This window comes from Callionymus lyra, chromosome 17, assembly GCF_982586985.1.
Source record: "Callionymus lyra chromosome 17, fCalLyr1.hap1.1, whole genome shotgun sequence".
Taxonomy (NCBI): Eukaryota; Metazoa; Chordata; class Actinopteri; order Syngnathiformes; family Callionymidae; genus Callionymus; species Callionymus lyra.
The window spans coordinates 12382916-12410840 of NC_141834.1; the positions used below are offsets into that span (position 1 = coordinate 12382916).

Genomic DNA, 27925 nt, shown 5'->3' on the forward strand with positions numbered 1-27925 from the left:
AAAACCTCCATCACCTTATACGGTCCTTTCCAATGAGGGGCTAATTTGGTGCGATTCTCAGTCGGATTGTTAAGCCACACCAGCGAACCTACCCCGTAGGGCCTAAACTGTGATGCCTCATTGTGATAAAGCTGTTGTCTTTCGTGGGCCTCTGCCGCAGCCATCCTGGCACAACTGAATGCCTTTGTCAAACGACCTGTAAGAGATGAGGCATAATCAGATATCGAGCTGAAAGTCTTTGCATTCTGCAAGGATGGCGGCAACAACAGATCCACTGGAACTCTGGCCTCACGCCCATGCATCAGAAAATATGGGGAAAAACGAGTGGTTGAATGAACTGAGGTGTTATATGCAAAGGCCACTTGTTTGACATACATATCCCATTCACCGCCGCAGGCCAACAGAATCTTTGCTAGTTGGTCAATCAGTGTACGGTTATGCCGTTCCACCATACCGTCTGATTTGGGATTGTACGCCGTGGTGCGGGTCTTCTTCACCCCCAACCACCGACAAAAGTTCTGTATGAGCTCAAACTGACGACCTTGATCGCTATGCAAAACCTCTGGGACACCATGCACAAGAACAAAGTCTTCAAATAAACACTGTGCTACTGTGCAAGCCGTCTGATCCGGCAGTGAATACAAAGACACATACTTCGTAAAGTAGTCCTGCACCACTAAAATGTACCGACTGCCCCGAGTAGTCACCGGTAACTCCAAAATGTCAGTTGCCACTCTCTGCAAAGGTCTCATGACCTCAGAGCCACCCATCGGGAGCTTTGTGTTTGGGTGTTGGACACCTGCGAGTTTGACAAGGTTCACACTGCTCACACCACAGCCTTATGTCTCGCAGCATGAAGGGCCAATAAAAGGATAGCCTGGCTTTTTCCCATACCCGCTCAGCTGAAAAATGAGCGGCCATTCAATTTCGCAGGGAGCACAACTTGGGTCCTCGATTCCCCAGTGTGCATCACCCGTATTGTGCGACACAGCAGCCCATCCTTCATCAGAAGCCTACTGAACTCAGCCCACAGCTTTCTTAGAGAAAGTGATGACCCCCGCAAAAATTGTCACGGTGGTCGAGGCCTTCCTTTATCTAACCACTCAATTACTGTACTGATGTCCGAGTCTTCTTTCTGCCTCAATATCATCTCCATGTCACTTTGAAGGGGGTCGCTAACATCTTGCCTTTGCCCATCTGCCGGTGAGACTGCATGTACCTCTGCACTTGCTCCACTCTCGGACCCTGGGCGACGCGACAATGCATCTGCATTCTTATGCTGCGAACCCTCTTTGTGAACCATAGTCCAGTCATACGGGTCCAACTCCAAAACCCATCTACTCCGGCGCCGTGTTGGGTCGTTATCCAATGACATGTGCCGCAGGCCCAACAAAGGACGACGGTCAGTGATAATGGTGAAGGACGAGAAACCCACATAATGTTTAAACTCCCGAACAGCCCACACTACTGCCCATAACTCACGATCGATCGTTGACCAGCGTTTCTGGGTGGCTGTAAGAGCCTGACTAGCATATGCAACAACCCTCTCTAGTCCCTCCCTGTCTTGCGCCAATACTGCCCCAACTGCGTTCTTAGAAGCGTCCGTGTAAATCTTAAATGGCTGTTCAAACTTTGGGAGTGTCATGACAGGAGAAGAAGTCAAGACCTGTTTCAAATATGAGAAAGCCGCATCGCATTCCGGAGTCCACTCAAAGCAAACATTCTTTCCAGTCAATTTATGAAGTGGGGCAGCATGCCGGGAAAAATTCCTAACAAAGCGCCTGTTATACGAGCAAAGGCCCACAAAAGCACGCACTTCAGACGGGGTTTGGGGTGTGGGCCAATCCCTCACTTTATTTATGTTCTGGGGGTCAGGTTGTAGACCCTGTCTGGACACCGTATGACCCAAGAATACGACCTGGTCGCAAGCAAAATTACACTTCTGTGGATCAAATCGAAGGCCTGCTTCTTGAATTCTAGACAACACTTGCTTCAAATGTGTCATGTGTTCCTCGAAGGTCCGACTGTAAATCAAAATATCGTCTAAATAGACCATACAGATGTGCCAAGGAAGGCCACGTAGCATCAACTCCATCATACGTTGAAAAGTGGCTGGGGAGTTAGACAACCCCATGGGCATTACGCACCATTGATGAAGGCCTCTTCCTGTGGTAAACACTGTCTTTTCACAATCCTCCTCAGCCACTTCAACCTGCCAATATCCATCTGAAAAATCCAGTGTGGTGAACCAGCACGACCCTGCTAGAGAATCTAAACTGTCATCCACCCGGGGAAGTGGATGCGAATCTTTCACTGTGACAGAGTTGAGCCGCCGGTAATCAACACAAAACCGCCACTTGCCGCCCTTCTTTTTGACTAGTACCACAGGAGAAGCCCAGGGGCTTGAGCTTTCCTCAATCAGACCATCAGTCAACAGTTGAGTTACCTGGCGCTCGATCTCTGCCCGTTTTCCTGGGCAGGTTCTATAAGCCCGCTGATTTACTGGTGGAGAGTCTGTCCTGATGTGATGCTGTATTAAGGAACATTTACCCCGTGTACTCACATTCCCTGAAAATATGTCTGGAAACTGAGAGAGTAAAGTCGATAGTTGACTCCTACGAGCTGGAGTCAGGGCTGAATCATCGAGGTTGAGAGGGATTCTGTTCACCTCCTGCTGACCGGCGACTGAACAGATTTCAGGGGTCATTACTTCATTACACCCAACCGCGTAGAATTCGCCCAAATGGAATCCGACTTTTAGCTCAATTGCCTCAGCTGTAGGATTCAGAACTCGAGCCATAGTAACCCCCTTTCTGACCATGTTAACTGTATGGGCTACTACCATTCCCATTTTTTCAGGACAATTGGGCTCTATGTAACCTTCAAACTCCTCAACAAATGTCCCTGTACCTCGGGGGTTGGCTCCGTTCTCTGGACCTGAAAGGACACACTCCTTCTTCTTGCTTCCGGCTCGGTTCTCGCTCTCCATGCCGGGCTGGGGCTTCTCCTTCCCATGTGTCTTCCTTCTGACGCCGGTCCATGGGAGCCCCATGAGGCCTGGTCTTGCCGCGCGTTACGGTGTGCTCCTGGAGAACGTGCCTTGTCGGGTGAACGCCCTCGCCATCCAGCCTGGAAAAACCGGGATGCACAGCCTCTCTCTCCACAGCGGCATCCACACCGTCCATCCCTCTCGTACCGTCTCTGGTCTTGGTTGTCCCCACGAACTGCCTTCAACCTCTGGTTTTCTGCACATATATCCTTCATCTCCATCTTCATACCATACATTTCCTCAATCAGCCGCTCCACTGCCTTTTGAAGATATGGAGAGGGGATACGGAATGAACCGCAGGACTCAAGTTGGCAAACATGGCGTTCTAGTCTGGCATGGAGTCTCGTCGGAGGGCCGCACAGGCATTCTCACACCGCTCAGCAATAATGAGGGCCCCTTGTTCCAGGCATTTGGCTTTTAAACCAGGTTCCAACCCGGCTAGAAACCTCCGGAACTTTTCTTCACGGTGTGCGGTTTCTCCGTAGTCAGGGAAGGCCTCCATCACGAGCCGGCTCACGTCCGCAGCATATACCTCCAAACTCTCGCCTGGAGCCCTCACCCGTGCGGCTAGATTAGTCTTGAATTGCTCCATAAATTGTCGTTGACCAAACGCGGCGGCAAGTCTTTCTTTAACCGCCTCATAGTCTTGTTTTATTGTCCAAGGTAAACTGTCCCATAATAAAAATGCTGCATGGCTGAGACGAGTTGGCAGAATTCTTACAAGTTCGCTCTGAGATTCATGTCTACCCGTGGCTGCCTCCACTGCAACTTCTAATCGTCTGCTCCAGCTTAAAAAACTTTGTCCTCCATCGCCGGAAAAGGGTGGCGGTAAATCCACTTTAAAACCGTTACCGTTCTGTGTGCTCGTCGTGAAGGGATCCTCGTGATTCCACATGTCTCAAGTCTCGGTTGCGAAATCCCACCGCTGCCACCAATGTAACCGAGCGGTCTCAAATGATGCAAAACGCAGAGTTCTTGATGCCAGTAGTCCAAAAAGTCTTTATTCTCTTTTCTTACTCTCATCTCTCCAGCGTGCTCGCAGGCACTTCACCACACGTGTCTCTCATCAACAACACCCCAACCTCCAAGACACGCCCCCGACACAAATATGCCCCAACACTTTTCTGGAAGACTGTTACAAAAGTATCATGTAAACCTTCTGTTGACGTTTCTTTAACTCATAAAAAATATTTTAAAGAGACGTTCGCATATGCCGCTTGTGACGTCATCACGCAGGAAGTGGGGGGGCAACATTTGTAGGGGGGACAGAATTTGTATCTCGATCAACATAATCACTTTCCGTTCTTTCATTTCCTGGTATGACGACACACGTGACTTTGAGACCAACGGAAGGGTCCGCGCTACATGTGACGAAGCCGCTGATTGGGTGAAGCTGTTTTACTAATAATAAAGCACAGCTGTGCAATGAAATAAAAATCATTCGAGTTCCGAAATAATTCGCTTTTCAAATAAAAAAAAAAAGTTAGAATATTCCCATTTCAATAACTTGTCTGTAGTTTGGATCATAAACACCTTAGTAATTATTTAGGTTTCGATTTTTTTTAATGGAACAAATAAAAATAAAATGACTCGTTCAATGTAGTGGGCATATGTACATTTAATCATTGATTTAAAATAAATCGAAAACTAAATAATAAGGCACAACTGCACAGTAATTACTTAGGTTTCATTTCGATTAAATCAATTATTTAATGTACATATGCCCACTTTATTGAACGAGTCATTTTAATTTTATGTGTTCCATTTGTATAATGTATTTAATTTATTATTAGTAAAACGGCTTCAGTCAATCAGCAGCTTCGTCACATGTAGCGCGGACACTTCCGTTGGTGTCAAAGTCACTTGTGTCGAGATGAACGAACGGAAAGTGATTATGTTGACCAAGACCGTCTTTTCGTCAATATAAATGTTTTATTTGAGGTAAAAAGTATCATGTAATCGTTCTGTTGACGTTTCTTTAACCCATAAAAAATATTCTAAAGAGACGTTCGCATATGCCGTGTGTGACGTCATCACGTAGGAAGTGGGGGGACTAAATTTGTAGGGGGGGGACTAAATTTGTACCTACACCGGTGTAGGTACAATTTCGGTCCCCCCTACAATATCGGTCAGGTTTATTACTGTTTGTTGAGTGTTGTGACCTAGAGGCCACATGCTCATGAATATACTGAAAGGCCGTAATTATTAAATGTTGTTGTCATTTTATCATTGTTTCTGTCATTTATTTGTGTTGCAGTGTAAATAAACAGACTTAACTGTAGAATTGTACGTATTATGCAACTGGAATAATCAGCCTAAACATGTTTCCCCATTGTTCTACAAGCCCGTTTACAATTGAGAACAAAAAGCAATATAGGAGGGTTATTATATATATATATATATATATATATATATATATATTATATTCCAACAGTATTATGAAGAGAACAAATCTCAATAGTGTGAAAATTAGAAAATGTTTATAGCCAGTAGTGTTAAAAAACACGATTTTTTTTGTAGTGCATACATTATACAAATATGACAATTTAAAAAAATGACTCGTTAAATAAAGTGGGCATATGTACATTTAATAATTGATTTAATTGATTAAAGAAAATCGAAACCTAAGTAATTACTGAGGCAGAACACGATTCGCTTCTTCGGCCAGACCACGACTGTCTCCCGCGGCCAAGTACGCAGAGTTTGCAAGTGCAGCGCGCACAGGAGGAGGAAGTTGACGCAGAAATAAATGAAGAAAAATAAATCCACCTTCATCTGGTCCCAGTAGTGAAAGCATCCTGTCCATCAAATCCACCGCCGACCCGTCGCCCAGACCCGACAAGGACAGCAGTCGTTCTGCCCTCTCGGCCGCCGAGAGAGACAACCTCCGGAGCAGAAGATCTTTGAGCGCGACATACTTGACGCGGTGGAGGATCTCGAAGCAGCGCCATGGAGCGACAAGTCGTCTGTTGATCGAGTGCAGACACGACCAGGTAATACTTGGAGTCATCGTCGGTAACTCCGCGAAGGTGAAACAGCGCCTCGACATGCTGGAACCAGGACGCGGGATCACTTTGTCAGAAGTCCGGGAGTTTAACAGCTGAGGCGGGGGCAGGCTGCGCAGGTGAGCGAGACATGTCCGAGGAGGAAACTCCGTGGTCTTCGTCACCAAACTTGCTCAAAAACGGAATCACTAATGTGGTAAGAGTGAAGAAGCAAGGGATGATGTAAAACACAACTTTATTCTTCACTCAGCAAAACCAAACTGAAGCGTTTGTCCCGAACACACTACCCTGATGGGTGAGATAACCCGCGCAGGTCCTAGTGCCCGCCACACCTGAAAACAATCAAAATCAATGTCCCGCCTACTTCATTAGCCTGGTCCCACTTCCTGGGAAACCTCTTTAAAATGGCCGCCGCTATCGATCCGTTTGTCTTGTCTCAAGCCAGATGTCATGGGTTTCATGAACCAACACTAAGGTGAGTAAATCGGCAATGTGTCAATGTGATGATTTAGTTCCACAAGAGTTTCTTTATTCATTTGTTTTAATATGACCTTGATGATGATTTGATTTATGTGATAGCAATGCACCTTAATGCTTATTATGTTCTGTTCTTGTTTGGAACCAGTGCTAACGCCGTTAGAACTCAACTTAAAGGGCACCTATTGTGAAAACCCAACTCTCCGGTCTTATTCACATGTTTTAGATGTTGACATCGTCCTCTTTAAAATGCAGTAGCTCATTCATCATGACGTTGCTCTGTTTTGAAGTTATTACTTAATAAAGTTCTCCTCCACACGGTTCTCGGCTGCGCATGGCGCGGGATTTGCTAGAAAGCGTTTTGAAACTTTTTGCCGTGGAGAGTCAAAGTATTTCAACAATGATTTCAAAGATATTTACGTGCTGTAATAAAGTAAACACGCGACGAAATCCTACCTTTGATGTGAATTATATACTAATGAAATAAACACTGTTAATTAACGGATCGTAGTCAAAGTTTATATTTGGATGCAATTATTCTCTGTCCAAACATTGATCTTACTGTGTTATACAAACAAGCATTTGTTTAGAAATAACTGAATACTAGTGAAGCTAATTATTGGATCAATTATTTCCAAAGTAGTATTTGGTGTACAAAATAGTTTTGTCAACGCTCGTAGTTATCATTATTCATTTTCATTTAAGTGCATTTTTATTATACACATTACTACCATCTAGTGACCATTTAGTATAACTGCATCGACTATTCTAAATAAATTAGCTGGAATATTCTGTATTTTTAAATCTACAACGATTTGGAGTACAATTACTGTATGCAGACATAGAAGTAAATGTGACTGTGTTCTTGTACACACTCAATGTTTGTTTTTATTAACACCATAATAAATGAAACCACTTCTGTAAAGAAAACAACTGTCTTATGTTTTGCAACATTGGATCCTTCAATTTTTAATGAAGAAGACGAGGGGGAGAGGCTTTGATGCCCAGTGTCGATGCTTAACAGAAGAGTGGCTAATATGCATTTAATTAGTGACATCATCAAGTTTGCGACATAAAACCAATAACACATCGTACTTGAAAAACGTTGCAAACTTGATGACGTCACTAATTAAATGCATATTAGCATCAAAGCCTCTCACCCCTCATCGTCATTAAAAATTGGAGAATCCAATGTTGCAAAACATTAGATTGTGTTTTTTTTTTTTTTATATATACAGAAGTTGTTTTTATTTATTATTATGGTGTGTTAATATAAATGAATGTGATTGTGTTCTTGTACACACTGTTTTTATGTCTGCATACAGTAATTGTACTCCAAATTGTTGTAGATTTAAAAGTGCAGAATATTCCAACTAATTTATTTAGAATTGTTGTAGTTCTACTAAATGGCCAATATAAGGTGGTAATGTGTATAGAAAAATAAACTTAAATGAAAATGAATTAACTTCGAGCGTTGGTAAAACTATTTTGTACATCATCAAATGCTACGTTGGAAATAATTGATCCAATAATTAGCTTCATTAGTATTCAGTATAAATTACTAGTTTGAATCTAAATATAAACTTTGACTAACTGTGTTATACAAACAAATATTTGTTTTGAAATGACTGGAAATAATTGATCCAATAATTAGCTTCACTAGTATTCAAAGTAGCATTTGATGTACAAAATAGTTTTGTCAACGCTTGTAGTTAATTCGTGTTCATTTTTTATAGAAAGATGCAGAGCGACTAGTACCGATGCGGTCACTTCAGTATTCTGAGTCTATTGGACCACAGAGTCGGTGTGATCGGCCGTCTCTCGACCCCTTTGGCTAAGTGTAAAATGGAGTGAGGCTCCAGCGAAGGTCAGTCGAGGGGGGCTTCCAGGCCATGGCTGACCTTCAGGCAAACGGGTTGGACCCTGAGGATGGAGAAAGATGGCAAGCGACTAGTACCAAGTGTACAAAAAATGAGATGCGGTCACTTCGGTATTCTGAGTCTATTGGACCACAGAGTCGGTGTGATCGGCCGTCTCTCGACCCCTTTGGCTCAGTTTAAAATGGCGTGAGGCTCCAGCGAAGGTCAGTCGAGGGGGGCTTCCAGGCCATGGCTGACCTTCAGGCAAACAGGTTGGACCCTGAGGCTGGAGAAAGATGGCAAGCGACTAGTACCAAGTGTACAAAAAATGAGATACTGGACTCCTTTGGCTCAGTGTAAAATGGAGTGCGGCTCCAGGGAAGGTCAGTCGAGGGGGGCTTCCAGGCCATGGCTGACCTTCAGGCAAACAGGTTGCACCCTGAGGCTGGAGAAAGATGGCAAGCGACTAGTACCAAGTGTACAAAAAATGAGATGTGGTCACTTCAGTATTCTGAGTCTATTGGACCACAGAGTCTGTGCGATTGCCCTTTGGCTCAGCGTAAAATGGGGTGAGGATTCAGGCTCCAGAGAAGGTGAGTGGGGGGGGCCTTCAGACACACATGATGTTTTTTTTTTTTTATCTCTTCCAGGACTACAGAGCTGCTGCTGGATCCAGGATCTTGACCATGTCAACGGATCAAATTTATCTCCAGCACCCTTCATTGACTCTTCTGCCCTACTCTCTCCTCTTTTCTCTAACTGTATTGTCCCTAACTTTTTCTCCATCCATCTTTCTACAGGTAATGCAGCCTTAAGAGGTCACAAGACGGTGTCTTCTTAAGCCGGTCCCAAGCCCGGATAAATGCAGAGGGTTGTGAAGGGAAAGGCATCCAACGTAAAACCTGTGCCAAAACCTACTATGCGAACCGAAATCTAAAAATATATTTTGTTACCGTTGTGTCTATTGTACATTGTATTCCATATACATTGTTGTTTTTTTTTATTGTAGGAGGAGGAGCTTGACCATGAATAGCTCTGAATGTAAGAACCAGAGTTTTAGAGTCTGGTATTTATTTTTATTAATATGTCATATATACATTTTGGGTGATAATTAGATTGTGTTAACTGTGCTGTAGGATCACTCAGAAACTGTATAATGGATTGATGATAATCCAGGTGTTTTCCGCAGGTAGGTGAGAATTCCTTGGTGCCGTGGCTTAATGAGAGCAGGAAGATGCTGTGACAGGTCTGTTGAACGAGGAAGTTGAAGACGACAACTTGGTGGCCAGGGATCCTTTCATGTTTGTCTTTGACGACAAGGAGGATATGCAAATGTTTATGAGCGTGTCTTGATCGGATAGATCCGAGAGATTGTGCTGAATGTATTTTAGATGCTTGTGAGTTGTCTTTGTGTTCAACTGTTGCATTTGTAAATAAAGTGGGTTTGTACTTGATTTGTTATGAAATTGAATTGTTTCTTCATGAAAGTTGTTTTGTCAAAAACCAAGTTAACCACTGACACCTTATATGCAATATGCATAAACAGGTCTCTCTTGAAAAAATAAATAAAGGTTAATGATGCAAAAAATACAATAAAACTGCACAAACAATTTACACATCTTGATTTTAGAGCATCTATGATTTTTATGGCAATAAAAATTATATTAAACATTTTGAGTTACAAAAAAGTTTGATACCTGAATACAAACATTTAAATTCCAAACTATCAAGAATGACAGTAAAGATGTAAAGGCTTAATAAAAGATACATTCTCGAAATGTATACACAAAACAAGTGTAAAAGCCTAATGAACATGTTTCCTGATGACAGTGTTTCATATAAAAAAATAATCTTAATATAATCCACGCCTAATTACTGGATATTTTCCCCTAACTCGTTCATTTAAGTACAAATAAATATTTCGTAGTGATCGTAGTCAAAGTTTATATTTAGATTCAATTATTCTCTGTCCAAACATTGATCTAACTGTGTTATACAAACAAATATTTGTTTAGAAATTACTGCAAATAATTGACCCAATAATTAGCTTCACTGGTATTCAAAGTAGCATTTGATGATGTACAAAATAGTTTTTATCAACGCTCGTTAATTCATTTTCATTTAAGTTCATTTTTATTATACACATTACTCCCATCTAGTTTTTTTTTAAAACACCAGGTGACAGTAGTGAGGAAAGCTTCACTGCTGAAGGGTATGATGAACTTCCTAGTGTAGCTACTCCTGAACAAAAAGACAGAGTAGAGTGGGAAGAAATAAAACATTATCATCCATTTCAATGACAACATGGCACCAAACAATGACAGACTTTTCAAAATATGGCCACTGATTGATGCACTTCTTCCCAAATTTCTAGCTGTTCTACAAGAGCAAATGCTCTGTGTTGACGAGCAAATGGTTCCTTTCAAAGGAAAATCAAGTTTAAAACAATATGTCCCCAAGCAGCCACATAAATGAGGATACAAAATATTTGTGCTTTTTGACACAAAAGGGCTGGTGCATTCCCTTGATGTCTTTGAAAGGAAAACTGACCCTGTGTTCAAGTGTTCTAAGTTCACTGTTCACTTGTGCCTGAACAAAAATAACAATTGCTTCAGGGAGTTTCATGAGTAAGGCACCCCACAGTTGAAACAGCTCAGTTATCATTGTTATAGAAGTTGTTGTTATAGTATTAGTTGTTGTTATTGAATATTCAGGTACTGCATATCATGGTGTTAGCTTTTACTCAGTGCACCTGCACACCTGTGCTGTGTCTCAAATCGCATACTAATCTTAGTATGCTAGAAGTTAGTATGCATCAGTTTAGTATGCATACTAACTAGTACGCAAATTCTCCGCAGATAGTATGTCTCAAATCAAACACTGCTGCTACACACTAACCGGAAATCACATGACAGCTTCTTCTTCTACTTCTATTTAACGATGTTTCAAGCAGCTGTTTGAACGCTATCGCCGACACCTGCTGGCAGCACGTATTGCAACTTTGGAAAAAGAAATAAAGAAAAAATATGAGAATCTAAATAATCGCGAGATATTTAAGCTGGTATCAGCAGCGAAGACGTGTTTACCCTCCTACTGCTGCTGAAAATACACATTTAAGTATATGCATATATATATGACGTAACTTCCGTTTAAAACGTCACTAAAATGGCGGCTGTTTAGTATGGTTAGTGTCCATCGAACCATGCTAGTTTTGTGGGCGTGTTAGTATGCCAATTTAGTATGCATGGCGCACTAAATTTCGCATACTAAGAATTGAGACACACTAACGTACTAAAAATACTAATTTTTAGTACGCTAGTATGCGATTTGAGACACAGCGGGGATTCCTTGCACCAGAGAACACACTGTGGGACCAGAAACGGCCATCTTATTAGTCACACGTCTGCAGCACTCAGGTGACGCTTCTGAGGAAGACTTGAGTCACTTTTTTTTATTGTTGTTTTCTTACCACTGTAATGTATATGTTGGCATTAAAAAATAAAATTTCATGCTTAAGATGGGAAATGTGTTTTTATTATTTTTTTGGTCCTCTAATGCCTGTTGTCGCTAATTTGCGACATACCCAATTTTACAATAATTTTATGTTCTACAGTAAAAAAAATTATCTTCACTTAATTTAGTCTCTGCTTGAAAGCAAAAACACACAATTTTTTTTTTTGAACAATTGCAAATAAATTCAGGCGTCAGTTAAGGGACACAAAACACAATTTATTTTTTAGAAAACATTTAGAATGCAAATATTAATTATTTATTAAAAGGCCACTAGATGGCAGTGTTTTTTTTAAAAATGCCATGTTTTAATGGATTAGTGGATCAGAGCCAAATATTCTGAAGCAGAGGGTGCCATCTATTGGTCTTTAAAAATGAAGACACTGTGTCATGATATCTCATCATCTGTTCCATGAGGCCTCATCAACCCTTCACTAATGAATCTAGTGAGAAAACTCCAGTGAGTCTCATTAAATGTCTATGCAATTAGTTTTACTTTGACTTTGACGGACACATGTGATCACAATTTAAAAGGTTTAAAGTAGGCACAGTATAAGATGAATTTGGATTTTGTGACTTGAGATTTGAGCTTTCCTTGACCAGTTCACCTGCAGGTGTGATGGAGCAGCTGGACGTGGGCATCGTCCCCTACATCGTGCTGCTGGTGGTGCCAGTGTTGGGCCGCATGAGCGACCCGAGCGACAGCGTCCGCTTCATGGCCACCCAGTGTTTCGCCACACTCATCCGCCTGCTGCCGCTGGAGGTACAGAAACTACACACCAACGAATCTACATGGCTTCAACAAAAAGTGTTGATCTCTCTCTCAGGCGGGAATCCCGGACCCTCCCGCCATGTCGGCTGAACTCATCCAGCAGAAAGCCAGAGAGCGCCACTTCCTGGAGCAGCTGCTGGACAGCAGGAAGTTGGAGAACTACACCATACCCGTCCCCATCAAAGCCGAGCTGAGGAAGTACCAGCAGGTCAGTGTCGTGAGAGTAACACTAGAGACCATCACAACATTTACACTCACAATCACTGGCCTTTAAAGCATTTGAAATATTTAGCCCAATGGGACAAAACAAAAAAAGTGACTCATGGATTGAAGTGGTTATTTAAAACAAATTACTCTGCATCATAAATCTGTTCCACTTTTCTTTTAAATGTTAATTGTAATTGATTTCTTTATTTTTGGCTAAACTATTATAATGCAAAATATTATCTTCAGCTCTATTTTATTTGTTTCCTTCACTCTTAAGCATAGAATTGTTTCATGAAAGAACTAATTGTAAAAATAGTAGTAGATAATATAGATACTTTTTTTAGTTAACAGAATCTTAAACAGTTTTTTCCACCCTGTCTGCACTCTCTACTTCACCACTCTTCATCACTTCATCACTTAAATCATATTGTATACGGTTTTGAAAATCAACATTAGAATATAATTTAAATTAGTTTAGAAAAACTGCTTGCTCATGAATTATAGTTTATATTTTGATTTATTTAGACTCTGTTCTAAATGCTTTTCTAGAAACATTTTCACGTGATGAGTTGATAAATCAAGTCCCAGGATGTAGATGGATGGATAGATATATTGGAAAACTCCTAAAGCAGATGGATCTTTTGAAGGATCCAAAAACTAGATCCAAATGTTTTTTTGCTTTAGAAAAAGTTTGCAATTCTTCTTCTCACCTCCACCGATTTGACCTTCTACTTACTTTAGACCCCACAGCAGATTGACCTAGTTTTTAAATGCTGGTACAACGTTCAAAGTTCAGTCCCAGCGTGCCGGGGCAACACCTGCGGTGGTCATGACCATGGTCTCTGTTTAGGAACATAAAGTTCAACTACTGCATCCTCGACGAAGGCCACATCATCAAAAACGGGAAAACCGAGCTCTCCAAGGCCATCAAGCAGGTCGCCGCCAACTTCCGCGTCATCTTGAGGTGAGGTCGACGGTTTGAGTCCAGAGTGGGTTCACTTCAACCGACGCTCTGCTCTCAGAACAACGTCCTGGAGCTGTGGTCCCTCTTCGACTTCCTCATGCCAGGATTCCTCGGGACGGAACGCCAGTTCGCCGCCCGTTACGGGAAACCCATCCTGGCGAGCAGAGACGCCAAAAGCTCGTCGCGGGAACAAGAAGCAGGTGCGACCAATATTTCTCCAACCATGATTTCTTCCAGGGAGAAAGTTTGACGGCAGAAAACTAAACAAATGTATCCAGAGACCAGACGTGAGAGCTAAATGATAATCATGGCAAAAGTCTGTAAGCAGCTGCAGTGACGAGTTCACTGAGAAGGATGTGTTCACTGTGCTGTGTCTCAAATCGCGCACTTCTCTAAGTGCACTGCTTTATAGTACACTGTTGGACAGTGCACAGCGGTGCTCAAATTTCGACAGGGTAGTACTGTCTAAAATCAAACTCTGCTGCTACACACTTACTGGAAATGTCTCGACAACTTCTACTACTTTTTAACACTGATTGCAAACAGCCATTGAAACACTATCGTCAAAACTTTACAGTGCTTTTCTCCAATTGAAACAAGTTATTAAGTTGTGTTTCATTGTGTATTACTGTTTTGTTTTGTGGTAAAATTGTTTTATGCATTTATGCTGGTATCTGCTTCGAAGACACGTCGTCCGTGACGTAGCTTCAGTTTAGCGCCATCTACGTCACTAAGTTGCAGGACGTTAAGGGTGGAAAGTGTTCATCGATCCACACTCAATTTTATGGCCAATTGAGTGCTCATTATGCACTACATTTTCGCACACTGCTCATGGGGACGCACTTGTGCACTCACCATAAAAGGCGTTAGAGCAAAAGTGCGCGATTTGTAAAAACTAATTTGAAGTGAGTCTTTAATCGGGTTGAAAACTTGTATTTATTTAAGAAGCTGGTTCTATAGTGTTGTTACACATAAATATTAGTTTCAGTTCAACAGCTAAAATACCTCGACAGGTTTCAAAGCTGGATAGTTAAAAGTCATCATCCGAGTAAAATCTTTGTAACTGTTTAGACTTATTATCACGTTATAAAGTCCTTTTTTATAATTAGCCGTCTTTGCACAAAAGTAAAATAATAACTTTTCTTGACACTAAAGTGTTTCCTGTTCAACTGAGCCATTACCTGAACTGTCTCCTGCAGGTGTTCTGGCCATGGAGGCGCTTCATCGTCAGGTGCTGCCTTTCCTGCTGAGGAGGATGAAGGAGGACGTCCTGCAGGACCTTCCTCCCAAAATCATCCAGGACTACTACTGTAACCTCAGTCCTCTGCATGTGCTTTTGCTGACTCTGCTCAAATACAGTCTGGGTCGTTTACACTTAAAATGTTAAATAAATGTACAGTATATGTAATTGTGTTGAAAGTGTTACCGGGTGTGACTGTAATTTTATTAGGAAGTTGTACTTTAAAAACAGTTAAAATTACTACCATCAGAATTTTAATGATGGAATAAATGACGATTCGTGACTTTTCTAACAAGAACATTCACAATTTATCCATAATTGAAAATGCAAATTAATATTTACAAATCATTGAAACTATTATTCTGTTATTCACAATTTCACGCAACAGTTTTGATCTTTTTAAAAAGTACATTTTGTTTTAGTGTTTAAACCAGATGAACTAAGAAGCTTGTGTGTCGTTTCCTCTGTTCTGACGTGAACTTGTCGTGTTCAGGTTCAACTCTACGCCAAGTCCCGGGCCAAGGCCAGCCTGGAGGACAGCATCTCTCACGCGTCCACGGAGGAGGAGAAGCCCAAGCTGAAGGCGACCGGACACGTCTTCCAGGTGCGAGGATGCTCGCCGGGAGAAGATGAAACTATATATATTTAATGTGTGTGTCATGAGCAGGCGCTGCAGTACCTGAGGAAGCTGTGCAACCACCCCAGCCTGGTGTTGACCCCCCAGATACACTTGATTGTTGAAACGGTATCGTGCGAAAAAAATATATATTTTACAGATAAGAGTCGTATACTAATTTTATCCAATTTATTTTTTTGGTTTAAATTTCAATAGTTTATTTAAAATTAACATGCAAATATTCACAGCGTCATTTTTGTGTTGCAATTTAACTTCCGGCCGCTAGATGCAGCGGTCATAACATGGTAGAGTAACAAAGTACTCCAGCCATGACTGGGAACGAGAGGATACAGTGGACTCCATCTACTTTTTTTAATTTTATTTATTGAAAATATTTTGGTTTCAAATCAAATGAAGGCAGCAACAACTTAATCTTGGTCTGGTCTGTATATTCAAAAAATATATATTCCTTGTTCTTACAATATCACAATATACCGTACCGTTGCTCCTGTATCGTGATGCGTATCGTAGCACCAGATTCTTGAACCCCTAGTGGTGACAGTGGCAAGATCTTAGGGCAACCTAAGTGATCTGAGCAGCCACTATTTTTAGGAGTATTACTTATATAAAATGACGACAGGAAGTGACCTCAGGAGACTGAAGTGAAAAAGCTGGTACCCCAAACTAGTCGCGAGTATTTTAAAATAAATAATAGATGTGTACATATTTGTGTAATTGCCTTTTTTTTTCTTTGTCACTGAAGTGGAATCGGAATAAATTCTACAAACTTTCTCTCGCTGTCTGGATTCTCACTGCCAGCAGAGGGCGCCGTCGCACACCGTTATGATCCGTAGGGGTCTCGTCAAGAAAGGTCGCTGGTTAGAATCCAGCTTGTGAGTTTTCTGCTCACAGTACAATAACATTAACTCGAGTTTGAGTTGCTTCAAGAGGGATTTGAACCAACCTTTTTGTTGCGATGCTGATTTTCCCTTGATTTTCTGGAACTCATGTGTTGTTTATTATATTGACCTTTTAAGTATATATTTTATTGAGTATTTTGATTGTTTAAGCGCTTTGTGACCCTGCTTAGTTTCTGAGCTTCTTTAGTACCTTTGCTACCGACAGCCTGAGCATAGTTTTATTTTAGTCGGCTTATATATTTGGGATTCATGGTTTAAATACTCGCTGTTGCTAATCATGCAAACTAACAGATTGTTTACCTTCTCTTTGAGGAGAATTATCTAGTGCCGAGTTAAATAAAAGACAATTCCCATTTATTTACTTTAATTCTAAATTTTCATACAAGGCACTTGTATGATAAAAGATAACACATGATCGTACCAATTTATTATTTTATATCATTATGGATGGAGCGTTTGTTTGTTTTGTTCTTTGTGACGCAAATAATTCAGTTCCGTGCACCATAGGTGTCTGCATGATTCACTGTAGTTTCTGTAGAAATAAGCATTCAGGACAACGTCTGCTGCTTTAGCAGTCTAAACTTATTTTATTGATGAAATGTGATTATTCCCAGAGGTCACATCATTCCATCACAACAATGTGAAGCGAACCCTCGATGTTCTTCAGATGGTCGGAGCTGACCAGTGGGAAGTGGTCGATACATTTGGAGAGTGGTCGGCCTCCCACTGCACCGTCTGCCGTGAATCTCCTCGCAGTCCTGGACTGTCTTTGAACTCGTGCTGATTGATCTGCAGAGTACATGAAGTTCGTCCTCAGGAACCCCTTCAACGTCCCTCAGACCGTCACCATCCACAGTGACGACCCCGAGCTCAGGCAAGTGTCGCTTGTTGAGTCGTCACCGAGTCACTGATGGTGTTGATTCACGATGAATTCATTCTTATCAGTGATTTTAACTGCATTATTCAAGGTTCTAGACTGTTTCTTTTTGACAGTTTTCGGTTGTGCACGAGTTGTCGATGTGTGCTAATAATTGTATTACAGTTTTTAATTATTATTAGTAGTACAATAACTTGTACTACTAATTTTACTTATACTTGTACTACTAATTCTACTTATACTTGTACTACTAATTCTACTTCTAATTCTACTACTGCTTTTACTAATTCTACTTATACTACCAATTTTACTTATACTTGTACTACTAATTCTACTACTGCTTTTACTAATTCTACTCCAACAGACACGGTTTGTAGACTTAGACTTAGACTGCACTTTATTGATCCCTTTGAGATTACACTCTCAGGGAAATTTCTTTTTTCCAGTAGCACGGAAGAGGGCGATAGCATTAAACAACAAAACAGTAACTGAATATAACGACAGTATAAACAAAATAAAAATATAAATAAAATAAAATAAGCTAAACAAAGTGACTTTACGTTATTTCCAATGAAAGTGTCAGAGTGTTGTTAATCCACTGTAGAGGTGGAAGTGTCAGACTCCTTCCCCTCTGACTCCAGCCCCAAGCAACCTCCTCCCCCCAAGTGAGGAGTTGTAAAGCCTGATGGCGTGAAAGACAAAGGAGTTTCTCAGTCTATTGGTCCTACACTTGGGGAGCAGCAGTCTCTTAGTGAACCGGCTTTGTAATGTGTAGTTGTGTGTGAGTGTGTGCGCATGTCTGTATTTGTGTGTGTCTGTGTGTCATGCAGAAACACAAACGCACAAACATACAAGATATATGACTCTGAGAATAAACAAAATCACATCATATTAATCTTGATTTATTTCAACATCAACAGACAAAAGTCAGTTTCGCAGGCTACGCCTTCAAATGAAGCTCCAGTTACACAAAACGACTTCATGATTACATTTATGTTCATATCTATATTAAACCATTTTGTCGACGTGTGGCTTCAAACATCAGCGACGAAGTGTGTCCTTCATCAACTGAAAACAAAGTGTCATGAGACGTTTCCTCAGCTGAGCTCATTGAACGACGACCTCACAACCTCACGCTGCTCCTGCCGTCGACCCTAATGGTGTTTATCTCCGCAGCGATCAGTGGCGAGCGGCGCCCTCGCAGATCTGGCAGATCTACGTTCACTTTCTGGAGCGCGACTCGTGACCCCGTTGACCCCCCAGGACGAGTTTCAACGAACCGAAGTGATAAATATGAATATTTTTCTTATATAGTAGATCTAACGCTCGTGCCTGGATCCACAGTTCTGCTGGTCAGCTCCGACCATCTGAAGAACATCGAGGGTTCGCTTCACATTGTTGTGATGGAATGATGTGACCTCTGGGAATAATCGCATTTTGTCAATAAAATAAGTTTAGGCTGCTAAAGCAGCGGACGTCATCCTGAATGATTAGTTCTACAGAAACTACTGACTACAGTGAATCATGCAGACGCCTCTGAACTGAATTCTTTCTCTTGCGCCACAAAGCAAAAAACAATGAACTCTCAAATCAATAATGATATAAAATCTCTTGTATTTAAATCTTTTTGTTTCAAAATAATAAAGTGGTACGTTCATGTGTTAGCTTTTATTATACAAGTGCCTTGTATGAAAATTTAGATTTAAAGTAAATGAATGGGAACTGTCTTTTATTTAACTAGGACTAAGACTTGGACTCGGCACTAGATAAGTCTCCTCAAAGAGAAGGTAAACAATCTGTTAGTTTGCATGATTAGCAACATCGAGTATTTAAACGATGAATCCCAAATATATAAGCCGACTAAAAAAAACTATGCTCAGGCTGTCGGTAACAAAGGTACTAAAGATGCATAGAAACTAGGCTGTATTAAGAGAAGTCAAACCTTCAATGTGTGTGATAAATGTGCCAAGAGCAAAGATGTAAGCAAGTAATTTATATTTATAGAGCGCTTTTCCAACAATCAAAAACAAAACCTCAAAGTATATACTTTAAAGGTCAAGATAACACTGAATAACAGGAGTTCCAGAAAATCAAGGAAAAGCACATAAAAACGTCTAAAGATGTTTCTCGAAAGAGTCAGTAGACTCCATGAAGATTCTGTGGTGTGGTGGATAGAGCAAGTGATGATTCGGACATGGGGAGCCAAGTGGTTCAATTTTAACGTTAGTCGTGGGTTCGATTCCCACTCCCTCCACCACTAACTGAAACAAACTGAGAGAGCCAAATGGGTTCAATTTGAATGTGTTTGTCCTCAATATGTATGCTAAATACGCCCGGAACACAGGTCCAAATGTGAAAGTTCTGTGGTGGAGTGACTAGAGCAAGTGCCTCTGAGACGGTTGGGTTGGTCGTGGGTTCGAGTCCCACTCACTCCATCAACAAACTGTGTGGGACATGGGGAGCCCAGTGATGCGTGAAGCCCCCAGAAAGTGACTAGACCCTCAGTTGTGGGTTTGTCCGGCGTGTGGGCTGATGTAGTGATGTGTCCCTGGAAAAAATGATCATACATGTAGTGATGCCTGGTGAAGCTTGTGGCTCTGAAGAAAAGTAGTAGAGTACACCAAGTAGTGGTTTGTACTCCCATGGAGATGATAACTTCAGTAGAGTGCTGATTTAACTGCTCATGTTTTCTTCAGTTAGTCTATTCACTATTCACACTGGGCTCCCCATTCAGTTGGTTTCAGAGGGAGTAGTGGGAGCTTAGTAGTAGGGTCTTTGGAGCCTCCACCAGGTCACTTTTTCCGGGGGCTTCACGCATCACTGGGCTCCCCATGTCCCACAAAGTTTGTTGATGGAGTGAGTGGGACTCAAACCCACGACCAACCCAAACGATAGGGTCTCAGAGCCACCTACTCTTGTCACTCCACCATGACACTTTTTCCAGGGGCTTCACGCATCACTGGCCTCCCTATGTCCCACAAAGTTTGTTGATGGAGTGAGTGAGACTCGAACCCACCCGATAGGGTCTCAGAAACACCTGCTCTTGTCACTTTTTCCAGGGGCTTCACGCATCACTGGCCTCCCCATGTCCCACACAGTTTGTTGATGGAGTGAGTGGGACTCGAACCCACGACCAACCCAACCGAAAGGGTCTCAGAGCCACCTGCTCTTGTCACTCCACCATGACACTTTTCCAGGGGCTTCACGCATCACTGGCCTCCCCATGTCCCACAAAGTTTGTTGATGGAGTGAGTGGGACTCGAACCCACCCGATAGGGTCTCAGAGCCACCTGCTCTTGTCACTTTTTCCAGGGGCTTCACGCATCACTGGCCTCCCCATGTCCCACACAGTTTGTTGATGGAGTGAGTGGGACTCGAACCCACGACCAACCCAACCGAAAGGGTCTCAGAGCCACCTCCTCTTGTCACTTTTTCCAGGGGCTTCACGCATCACTGGGCTCCCCATGTCCCACACAGTTTGTTCGAGTTAGTGATGGAGTGAGTGGGACTCGAACCCACGACCAACCCAACCGAAAGGGTCTCAGAGCCACCTGCTCTAGTCACTCCACCAGGTCACTTTTTCCGGGGGCTTCACGCATCACTGGGCTCCCCATGTCCCACACAGTTTGTTGGAGTTAGTGGGACTCGAACCCATGACTGACCCAACCGAAAGGGTCTCAGAGCCACCTGCTCTTGTCACTCCACCAGGTCACTTTTTCTGGGGGCTTCACGCATCACTGGGCTTTCCATGTCCCACACAGTGTTTGGTGGAGTGAGTGGGACTCGAACCACCAACTAACCCAACCGAACGGGTCTCAGAGGCACTTGCTCTATTCACTCCACCACAGAACTTTCACATTTGGACCTGTGCTCCGGGCGTATTTAGCATACATATTGAGGACAAACATTAAAATTGAACCCCTTGGCTCTCCATGTCCAACTCAGTTTGTTTCTGTTAGTGGTGGAGGGAGTGGGAATCGAACCCGCGGCTAACCCAACCGAAAGGATCTCAGAGGCACTTGCTCTAATCACTCCACCATAGAACTTTCACATTTGGACCTGTGCTCCGGGCCTATTTAGCATACATATTGAGGACAAACACATTAAAATTCAACCCCTTGGCTCTCCATGTCCAACTCATTTTGTTTCTGTTAGTGGTGGAGGGAGTGGGAATCGAACCCACGCTTTAGCCAACCGAAGGGTTTCAGAGGCACTTGCTCTATCCTTTCCACCACAGAACTTTCACATTCTGCCCTGTGCTCCGGGCATATTTAGCATACATATTGAGGACATCACTTTAAAAGTTTACCAGGGATGTCTAAGATTTATAAGCTGAGACGGGAGTTGATCTCACTCATGTTCAACAACAGCCGTCTGCCAATCCAAGATAGCCTCCACTAGACCACGACCACCTCACAGCAGGACTTGTGCTTAGGTGGAATTTGTGATCCACATCAAGATTTAAAGGCCAAAAAACCACAAGTGAAATGTCATCTAGTTAGTCAATGTGGGAATTGAACCCAAGCTGGAGCCGACTGAAGAGTTTCTGAGGCACTTGCTCTATCCACCACACCACAGAATCTTCCTGGAGTCTACTGACTCTTTCAAGAAACATCTTTAGACGTTTTTATTTGTTCTTTTTCCTTGATTTCCTGGAACTCCTGTTATTCAGTGTTATCTTGACCTTTAAAGTATATACTTTGAGTTTTGTTTTTGATTGTTGGAAAAGTGCTCTATAAATATATTTCAGAATTTCAATCTTTAAATATTCTATAGAAAATAGAAATTTATATTTCATTATTTTTCAACCATAACAATTTGGCCATTTTCCTTCTATTCTGCATGTTCACACTTGTTCTGGTGGATTCTTACTAGTATTTGCCATCCATTAAGTTAATTTTGAAGATTTTGGTGTGAAAAAAACACATTTTCAGACACAATTTCACAAAATCGTAAATACTTGTATAATTGTTTAACAGAAACATTGTTTGGACTATGGGTTAAACAAGAAAGATCAATTATTACAAAAAATCAATGGTTTAAATACTCGCTGTTGCTAATCATGCAAACTAACAGATTGTTTACCTTCTCTTTGAGGAGAATTATCAAGTGCCGAGTTAAATAAAAGACAATTCCCATTTATTTACTTTAATTCTAAATTTTCAGACAAGGCACTTGTATGATAAAAGATAACACATGATCGTACCAATTTTCAATAAAATGATTGTAAAATTGGGTATGTTGCAAATTAGCGACAACAGGCATTGGAGGACCAAAAAATAATAAAAACACATTTCCCATCTTAAGCACGAAATTTTATTTTTTAATGCCAACATATACATTACAGTGGTAAGAAAACAACAATAAAAAAAAGTGACTCAAGTCTTCCTCAGAAGCGTCACCTGACGTGCTGCAGACGTGTGACTAATAAGATGGCCGTTTCTGGTCCCCCTCCACACAGTGTGTTCTCTGGTGCAAGGAATCCCCAGTGTGTGTAGGTGCACTGAGTAAAAACTAACACCATGATATGCAGTACCTGAATATTCAAAAACAACAACAACGACAACAACTAATACTATAACAACAACTACTATAACAACGATAACTGAGCTGTTTCAACTTTACTCATGGAACTCCCTGAAGCAATTGTTATTTTTGTTCAGGCACAAGTGAACAGTGCCAGAGGAGAGAAATCTTTTCAGGCTGTTGCTCCCAAGCTTTGGAACAATCTTCCTCTCTCTTTGCGCTTGATGGAGTCTACTGACTCCTTTAAGAAACATCTTAAGACGTTTCTATTTGTTCAGGCTTTTCCTTGAATTTCTCGAACTCCTGTGTTGTTCTCGGTGTTGTCTTGATCTTTGAAGTATGTACTGTTTTGAGTATTGTTTTGATTGTTAAAGTGCTTTGTGACCCTGGTCTCGAAAAGCGCTATATAAATAAATATTACTTACTTACTTACTTACTTAGAACACTTGAACACAGGGTCAGTTTTCCTTTCAAAGACATCAAGGGAATGCACCAGCCCTTTTGTGTCAAAAAGTACAAATATTTTGTATCCTCATTTATGTGGCTTCTTGGGGACATATTGTTTTAAACTTGATTTTCCTTTGAAAGGAACCATTTGCTCGTCAACACAGAGCATTTGCTCTTTAGAAGAGCTAGAAATCTGGGAAGAAGTGCATCAATCAGTGCCTTATTTTGAAAATTCTGTCATTGTTTGGTGCCATGTTGTCATTGAAATGGATGTAATGTTGTATTTCTTCCCACTCTACTCTGTCATTTTGTTCAGGAGTAGCTACACTAGGAAGCTCATCATCCTCTTCAGCAGTGAAGCTTTCCTCACTACTGTCACCTGGTGTTTTAAAAAAAAAAACACCATTGAAAAGTGCAGACTATTCTATTTAGGTTAGGTTAGGTAGAACTTTACACAACCTGCTCTCAAAGCGACGTCCTCAAATATGTGGCTTACAACACAAAACTGAAAGTCTGTACAATACAATATTATAGTATTATTACTGCTATTTCCACCACCTTGTGCAGGTATGTGTTCCTCATCAACTTCTCCACTCTCACTGAGACAGATGTCCTCACTCTCAGCTGGTGGAACTCTGGTTTCTACAGGAGTTCGCTTACCATAAAACATTCGTGAGGAAAAATACACGTCAAAAATGTAATTCATAAAACATGCTACACGATTACAGATTGTTACAAGAATTGTTTTTGCTATAGAAAGCGTGTGACGGCTAAAATCCATCTGAATATATTAATGTGTACTGCGCCATTGCGCATTTGGCCATACTGAGTAATTTAGCCATTATGGACGAATGTTGCGAATTCGCGACAAACCGAAAACTTGAAATATCTTCAAAAATTACGTTCAAAACTACTTTATTTTACTTTTCCTATCTCCACAGACAAACAATTAGCAGACGTGTATTTTTTTTTACGGTAACTTACCTCAAACAAGACGATCCTTTCGCGCTTCCAACTTTGAATGGGTTGCGCAACACCAGGAAGAAAACACGATCGTAAACCGGACGTGGTTTTAAATGTTATTGGTCCTACGGCACAGGGCCAAATGTGAAAGTTCTGTGGTGGAGTGACTAGAGCAAGTGCCTCTGAGATCCTTTCGGTTGGGTTAGTCGTGGGTTCGATTCCCACTCCCTCAACCACTAACAGAAAAAAACTGAGTTGGACATGGAGAGCCAAGGGGTTCAATTTTAATGTGTTTGTCCTCAATATGTATGCTAAATACGCCCGGAGCACGTGTCCAGATGTGAAAGTTCTGTGGTGGAGTGGATAGAGCAAGTGCCTATGAGATCCTTTCGTCTTGGTTAGTCGTAGGTTTGATTCCCACTCCCTCCACCACTAACAGAAACAAACTGAGTTGGACATGGAGAGCCAAGGGGTTACATTTTAATGTGTTTGTCCTCAATATGTATTCTAAATACGCCCGGAGCACATGTCCAGATGTGAAAGTTCTGTGGTGGAGTGACTAGAGCAAGTGCCTCTGAGATCCTTTCGGTTGGGTTAGTCGTGGGTTCGATTCCCACTCCCTCCACCACTAACTGAAACAAACTGAGAGAGGCAAGGGTTTCAATTTTAATGTGTTTGTCCTCAATATGTGTGCTAAATACGCCCGGAACACAGGTCCAAATGTGAAAGTTCTGTGGTGGAGTGACTAGAGCAGGTGGCTCTGAGACCCTTTCAGTTGGGTTGGTCGTGGGTTCGAGTCCCACTCACTCCATCAACAAACTGTGTGGGACATGGAGAGCCCAGTGATGCGTGAAGCCCCCTGAAAAAGTGACCTGGTGGAGTGTCAAGAGCAGATGGCTCTGAGACCCATTCGGTTGGGTTGGTCGTGGGTTCGAGTCCCACTCACTCCATCAACAAACTGTGTGGGACATGGAGAGCCCAGTGATGCGTGAAGCCCCCTGAAAAAGTGACCTGGTGGAGTGACAAGAGCAGATGGCTCTGAGACCCATTCGGTTGGGTTGGTCGTGGGTTCGAGTCCCACTCACTCCATCAACAAACTGTGTGGGACATGGATCGCCCAGTGATGCGTGAAGCCCCCGGATAAAGTCACCTGGTGGAGTGACTAGAGCAAGTAGCTCTGAGACCCTTTCGGTTGGGTTGGTCGTGGGTTTGAGTCTCACTCGCTCCACCAAGCTGTGTGGGACACGGAGAGCCCAGTGATGCGTGAAGCCACTGGAAAAAGTGACCTGGTGGAGTGACACTAACTCGAACAAACTGTGTTGGACACGGAGAGCTTATTCATGCGCGAAGCCCCGGAAAAAGTGACCTGTGCTTACTAAAACATTAAAACGTTACTGTGCCGAGAAAAAGTTATAATAGGTTCGTCTGTGATTTGATTTGACACAAAAATCTAGTCCGTGGGCTCTCCTGCAGTTCACCTGGTTGCAGTGATTTTATGATTTTATGTTTGTCACGTTGATATCATGAACTATAAAGATGCCAGTGTTTAAGTTAAAGTGTTAGTTTGGTCGAAATTCAACCTTCACTCGGTTTCTACTCGCCCTCATGTCGACTAAGGGTTGGGATTATCTTCAGAGTAATGAGTTCTTTTTAGATTTATAAACAAAAAAGGTTGATTTTAATGTAGAGACTGGAGCTCAATTGTCTTCATCTTCGTCCAAAAAAAACACTTAAAAACATCCAAATAACTTCATAATGCTCGACTGTAACTTCTATCTTGTCTTGAAGGAATTGTTCTGGAAAAGCTCAAACAAGTCTAAACTTCTGCTACTAACAATCTTAAAACATAAAGAAGTACTCCTGGTAAATATCACAAGCGCTTCCGGAACGCATACAGTCTACCGTCTACACTGGATATGCTCAAGATATTTACACGCAGTACTTTCTACAAATGACCTTAGCATTTAGACTCATTTCATTTTTTTAGAACAATTTCTCATGTTGAGGCTTAAATCTAAGATGGACCTTACAGACCAGCAGTATGGAGGTATTTAGATGTTTGTGTCTTTTTTGGATGAAGATGAATACAAGTTAGCGTCAGTTGCTTCATTAAAATGAACAAACATTTTAGTCTAAAACTATTAAAAGGAACAGATCATTTTGAAAATAATCCCAACCCCTAGTCATCAAGAGGGTGAGTACAAAATAAGTGAAGTTTGAATTTCGGCCAAACTAACCCTTTAACTTAAACGCTGGCATCTTTATAGTTCATGATATCAACGTGACCAACATAAAATCATAAAATCAATGCAAGCTTCACAACAGCCTCCTAAACTGGACTTCAACAAGCCTGGAAAACCGCCTGGTCCCAAATCAACTGACTTGTCTCTATTATCACCCCCCCCCCCTAGATTTTTGTGTCAAATCCAATCACAGACGAGACTATTGTAATCTTTTTAAGCTCCTGCTGCTTTGTAGAGTCTAAAGAAAAACCTTTTCATTACAGCACGACTTTTATCCGACTTGTGAAAATTAAGGCGGGAAAACTTTTTCTCGGCACAGTAACGTTTTAATGATTTTCTATATAGGTCTGTTTTTCAAGGAGATCCCTCCGATCACATGATCACACAGCTTCACTTTGATCAAATGTGAAGTTGTTTTACAAAAATCTCCGTGACCTTTTTGTTGGCTTGAAGCATCAGGCGCGAATCCTTTACATTTTTTTCTTAATAGCGTAAACTAGCAGATTAAAATATTCATTATAAAATGATCAATGTTGTCCTCATAATTGAGAGCGACAGCCCAAGTCAAAGTACCTTTTAAGAATCTATCTATCTATCTATCTATCTATCTATCTATCTGTCTGTCTGTCTGTCTGTCTGTCTGTCTGTCTGTCTGTCTGTCTGTCTGTCTGTCTGTCTGTCTGTGTGTCTGTCTGTCTGTCTGTCTGTCTGTCTGTCTGTCTGTCTGTCTGTCTGTCTGTCTGTCTGTCTGTCTGTCTATCTATCTATCTATCTATCTATCTAATCTAATCTAATCTACTTAAGTATTCCGACATTATTTTCCATTTTAGGAGACGTGATTTTACGTGATTAGTGATATCGAGATGAAGCCTCATGAAGCACCGAAGCCTCCCAGCAGAGTAGTTCATCTTTGGAGCAAAGCCTCGTGAGGCTTCATTTGCTCTACCATGCCATCATGTGGACAATTGGCAGCATTTCATATTTTGTGCGCAAATGATACTGATAATTTAAAAAATGACTAACTTGTTTGTTAAAATACTTATTCATTTTTATAAAAAAAAAAGAAAAAAAAGAAGCAGTTTTCAACAGTGTTTGGCTTCAGTCTGTTCCTTTTTTCAAATAATTTCACCAGTTTTGGAAGATCTCTCTACGTCACCAACATCTTCCTGGTTTACTCGACACGCGCGTCGAAGCCTCGACACAGTTGCACACGTCACTTCTGGGAAGTCGCAGAAGTTCATCCCCGAATT

At 41.6% G+C, this 27925-nt stretch overlaps 1 pseudogene; it reads right to left on the reverse strand.

The window, feature by feature from the left end:
* Nucleotides 1-2891: 2891 nt before the first annotated feature.
* On the reverse strand, nt 2892-3944 carry LOC148062500 (uncharacterized; annotated as a pseudogene).
* Between the last annotated feature and the right edge of the window lie 23981 nt (nt 3945-27925).